The following is a 5,725-nucleotide window of genomic DNA, read 5'->3' as shown; positions in this document are numbered from 1 at the left end:
GTCGCTATGTAGCTCTGGCTGGCTTTGAGCTTATTTTATAGCCCAGCTTGGTCTTGAACTCAGAAGATTCAAGACCAGTCCGGGCTATAAAATAAGATTCAAATCCCATGCTGGGATTACAGGCATGCACCATGTCTGGCACCATGCCCAATTTCAAAGCAACACTTAAAGCAAATTTGTTTTCAAAGGCAAGTGCTTTGTTCTAAGCATTCCTGGCCTGATCGGTTTAATAGCTCTTTTAAATTTTAACTTCTGGAAAATACTGAAATGAAACTACTGGTTAAAGATTTCCTCACAAGCTAGGTGTGTTGATGCACTCCCGTCATCCCAGCACTCAGGAAGCTGTGGCAGGAAGATCACCCTGAGATTGAGACCAACCAGATCTTGCCTCAGTAAAAAGAACTAACAAGATTTCTTCAGGAGAATGCAGCACTGAGCCGTAAAGAACAAGCCTTAGGGCTGGGTTGTAATTCAGTGATACAGCTGATGCCTGAGGCCCTGGGTTCCATTATGAGTACTGAAAAAATAAATAAATAAATAAATAAATAAATAAATAAAGGAAAGAGCAGGCTATGCGCTCTGTCATATTACTCTAAATCTTCTGTTTTTATTATTACAGTCACTGAATATGCTAGAAGAGCAAGTTTTCACATGCCTAGGCCAGCACTAAAAATAGCTGGCCAGCCAAATGACAGGATGTCTGCCTCACATTAGGCACTGATGTATTGGGAGTGAGATAGTGAGAGAAATCCTTAAGAAGTGAGGTGTTGGGGGCCAGGGAGATGGCTCAGTGGAATAAGTGCTTCTCTGGCAAGCACAAGGACCTGAGTTCAATCCCCGGTTCCACCAAAAAAAAAAAAAAGAAGTGAGATGTTTCTGAGCTTGGTGGTTCACACCTATAATCCTAGCACGTGGGAGGCAAAAGCAGGTGGATCACTGTTTGAGGCCAGCATGGGCTCCATAGAAAGTTCAAGCACAGCTTGAACTGTTATGGGAATGATATAGGACCTCTGAATGATATAAGAGAAATATAAGTCCCAACCTGCTAGAGGTCTAATATGCCAAGTTTGTGTTGAATTGAAGAATGAGGGGCTGGAAATACAGGTCAGCAGCACAGCACCTGCCTGGCAAGCATAAGGTCTTGAGTTCAGTTCCCAGTACCAAAAAAAAAAAAAAAAAAGGGGGGGGAGAACAAGGAGAAAGGGGGGGAGGGGGGAGGAGGAGAAAGAGGAGAAGGAGAAGGAGAAGAAGGAGGGGAGGAGAAGAAGGAGGAGGAGAAGGAAAAGAACAAATGAACGAATTAATGAATTCTGAGAAATATTGAAGGTTAAGAGTAGGATATATTGGGTTGGGGAGAGAGCTTGGTGGTCTAAGAACCTGCCTGGCAAGACAAGATCTGGGTTTGATCCCCAGTACCGCATGCCATGGCAGTCCTGGGACCCCGGGTGCGCCTACCCACCCAAAACTGGGTGTGGTGATATGTTCCTATAAACCCAGTGCTTGGGAGGATGAGACAGGAGGATCATTGAGTCCAAGCTGATTAGCAAGACCCTGTACCAAAAAAAAAGAAAAAAAGAAAAAAGAAATATTGCCAGGCATGGCAGTTCACCTGTCATCCTAGTAGTCAGGAGGCTGAGCAGGATTACCACAAATTTGAGGCCAGCTTCGGCTACATAGTGAATTCAGTGGCAGCTTGAACTATATAGCAAGACCTTGTCTCAAAAAAAAAGGAAAGATTTATTAAAAGACATCTCCTGCCTAAGAGAGACAAGAGAGGACCCAGAAAGTAGATTGCTAAACAGTCAGCTTCTCGAAGGAAGTTTTATAGAGCAAGATCACAAAATGGATACAAGGTCGGACAAAAAGGCCAGACATGGTGACACACTCTTGTAATCCCAGCACTTGGGATGCTCAGGCAGAAGGATAACTGTGAGTTTGAGACCAGCTTGCGCTACAAAGTGAGTTTAAGGCCAACCTGAATTGTATAAGGAGATGCTGTCTGAAAAAGAAAAAAAAAAAAAAGGGGGGGTGGTGCTGGGACAATAGCTCAGCAGTATAAGAACCTGCCTGGCAAGTTCAAGGTCCTGAGCTTGATACTTAGTACAAAAAAAAAAAAAAATACTAGGACAAAACTATGAACAACTAATAAGTTTGGTCACTTAGGTAATATTGATACAATGGGTAAGCAAGTGGAAAGGCTGGGTGTGGTGGTACACCCCTATAATCCAAGCATTCAGGAGGCTGAGGCAGGAAGCTCATTTGAGTTTGAGACTAGCCTGGGTTACAAAGTGACCTCAAGGCCATCCTGAGCTGCACAGTGAGACCCTGTCTCAAAAGATAAAAAAATAAAGTGTACATGGAAAAAAAAGGGCCTTTACAGGGAAGAATGGGTGAAGGAAGTCTTGGTCCCCAGGTGACTGATACCTATATAAAATATTGATCATTATTGTTTATCCCTCAGGAAGTATGTAGGTGTAGTCATTCCATCTTTGTCTTTAGGTCTGGCCTTCATTAAATGCTCTACCATTCATAGCTGTAATGTGTTCTGATTTTTTGCACTGGCTTCTTTTAAGGGCCTGGCCCCATCTGACTGTCTATAATATTTCTATTCAATTTAGCTGTCTATAATAGAACTACATAGTGAGACCTTGTCTCAGAAAAAAAAAATCTATCAGCTCAGGAGGCTGAAACAGAAGAATTCTTTTTAGGGCTGGCAAGATAGCTCAGTGGACTAAGTGCCTGCTTAGGCAAGAGCGGGGACCAGAATTGATCCCCAGCACCACATGCTGAGCCAGCCCTGCCTCTAGGTGCACTGAGCCAGTTCCGGGTGTGGTGGTGCATGCCTATAATTCCAGCACTGGAGAGGCTGAAAACAAGAGGATCAGTATGAGTCCAACCTGTGCAGTGAGACCCTGTACCAAATACATTTAAAAAAAAAAAAAAAAGAATAAAAAGAATCCTATCCAAGTTGTGAGACCCTGTCTCAACACACACCCCTCTGAAAAAAAACCATAAGGGCTGAGGATATAAACTCAGTGGTAGAGCACTTGGTTACTATACACAAGCCCTGGTTCAATCCTTAACACTGCACACACAAAAATTCCCAGAAGCCAGGCCAGGGAGATGGCTCAGTAGAATAAGCGCTTGCCTGGCAAGTGCAAGGGCCTGAGTTCAATCCCTGGTTCTGAAAAAAAACAAAAACAAAAAACAAAAAAATTCCCAGAAGCATTTACAGCACAACTCCCTGTGTTCTTGTAGCACTTTCGTCATGCAACTCACCATTACAGACAGGGAAGTTACACAGAAATTAATATACAGTCAGAGAGGGTCTGGGCTCTGAAGGAAGCAGTGAAAATACACTGTACCAGAATTGGGGCTGGACATGCATCTGAAGGCAAGATCTCAAGATAAAGTCACAGTGGCCAGACTTACATAGTTCCCTAAGGGCTATGCAGAATTTCAGACTATACAGTAAGTGGTACCACCCAGTCCATTAAGTCCAGATAAGCATCAAACACCAGGCCTGAACATGTGGTCAAAATATTCCTGTTTTAGGGGCTGGGAAGATAGCTCAGGGGCATAAGTGCCTGCCTGGCAAGCATAAGGTCTTGAGTTTGATCTCTGGAACCTTAAAAAAAAAGTTCCTGTTTTAGAAGTCATAGGTAAGTCAAGGTTAATGATATTAGCCATGTACCCTTGCTATGTGCCCTGGTTTCTTAACTAGTTAAGTAGCTATACATGGAATCTTACTGTTTGATTATAGCTCAAGCTGTTGTGCACTCATGTTATGACTTTGCTGTAAAAATTATCCCTTACAAAGACCCTAGGTAGCTGGGTGTGGTGGCACATGCCTGTAATCCCAGCACTCTAGAGACTGAGGCAGAAGGATCATTGTGACTTTGAGACCAGCCTGAGCTACAAAGAGAGCTCAAGGCCAGCCTGAAGTACATAGCGAGATCCTGTCTCAAAAAGACAAAAAAAAAAAAAAAAAAAAAAAAAAAAAAATCCAAAAAGACCCTTGGTGACAACCCACTTGAGAACCCCTCCTGTCTTTTAAGAGTTCTCTCTCTCTCTCTTTTTGGGTACCAGTGATTGAACTCAAGACCTTGCACTTGCCAGGCAGGCGTGTATGCTGCTGAGCTATCTCCTCGGCTCTGCTATCTCTTAATAAAATATTCCTACTCTTAACCTCTTTCATCCTTTGGAGTTCTGTCTTCATATTCAAGGGACACAAACTTGGTACATCTGATATCTAGCAGGTTGGGAGTTGTATCTCTCCTATATCATTTGTACAGAGCTACCTCCCTAGATCTTTCTATTTTATTTTGAGATATGATCTGCTATACAGTTCAGACTGGCCTTGAGCTCACTTTGTAGCCCAGGCTGGCCTCAAACGCTACAATCCTCTTGCCTCAGCTTCCTAAGAACTGAGATTACAAGTGTGTGTCACTACTCCCGGCTTGACTTTTTAGGACTACTAGTAATTAATGCACTAATTAGTATAACCATTTTATTTATTTACTGGTACGGGAGATTGAACTCAGGACCTTGCACTTGCCAGGTAGGCACTTATGCCACTGAGCAATCTCCTCCGCCCAGTACAATCATTTCTTTGAAAACTTCCAGGTTAAGGGCCAGGGAGATGGCTCAGTAGAATAAGTGGTTGCCTGGCAAGAGCAAGGGACTGAGTTCAATCCCTGGTTCTACCAAAAAAAAAAAAAAAAAAAAAAAAAGAAAAATTTCAGACTAAAGTTAGGCATGTTGGTTCTGAATTACTGCTGACAGGGGCCTGCCCATCAGCTCAGGTGTTTAAGTGCCTGCTGAAACAAAGCAGTCAGGCTCCGGATGCTGTGGTTCATCCCCTCATCCTCAAGCCAAACCAGACCTGCCCTGAAGGCATTCTGAGTGACCCCCCCCCAAAAAAAAAAAACCCCAAAGAATTATTGCTGACATCCTTTTTTTTTTTTTTTTCCCAAATAACCATTTGATAGCATTTTCATCAGTTTCCAAGAACTTTCACAGAAGAGGGCTTGTCTCCCCAGCTGCAGAATCATCTATTTCCTACTGTCTAACATTTATTTATTTTGCAACCAGATCTTACTAGTTCAGACTGGCCTTGCACTCACTATGGAGCCTAGGCTGGCCTTGAATTTGTGTTGATCCTCCTGCTTTAGCCTCCTAAGTGCTGAGATTATAGATATGCATCATCACACTCAGCTTTTTATTTGTGTGTGTGTGTGTGTGTGTGTGTGTGTGTGCGCGCGCGCGCGCACGCGCACGCGCGCGCGGCCAGCTCAGCCCACCAGGGGGCAGGGCTGGCTGGCATGTGGTGCTTGGGGATTGAACCTGGTCTGTTTGTTCTAAGTAGGTGCTTTAGACCACTGAGCCATCTCACCAGCCCACACTCAGCTTTTTATTTTATTCACTGTTGTTTTTTTGAGACAAAGTCACACTATGAAGTTCAAGCTGGTCTTGAAATTGATATGTAGCCCAGCCTGGCCTCAGATGGTGATCTTTCTGCCTCAGCTTCCCAAATGCTAGGATTATAGGCATTTAACACCACATCCAACTGGTTTTTTAAAAATTATTCATACTTTGGGTTTCTCATTTTAGAGAAGTTATGCATCCATTTTTTCACGAATGACTCAACTATACCTTATGGCAGAGTAGCACTTCAGTATGTATAAATACTTTTTATTTTTATTTTTTTCCTTTAAGTTGTTTT

The sequence above is a fragment of the Octodon degus genome, unplaced genomic scaffold (genome assembly GCF_000260255.1).
Source record: "Octodon degus isolate 3935 unplaced genomic scaffold, OctDeg1.0 scaffold00008, whole genome shotgun sequence".
In the NCBI taxonomy this organism is placed as follows: Eukaryota; Metazoa; Chordata; class Mammalia; order Rodentia; family Octodontidae; genus Octodon; species Octodon degus.
This window is presented reverse-complemented; position numbering follows the sequence as displayed.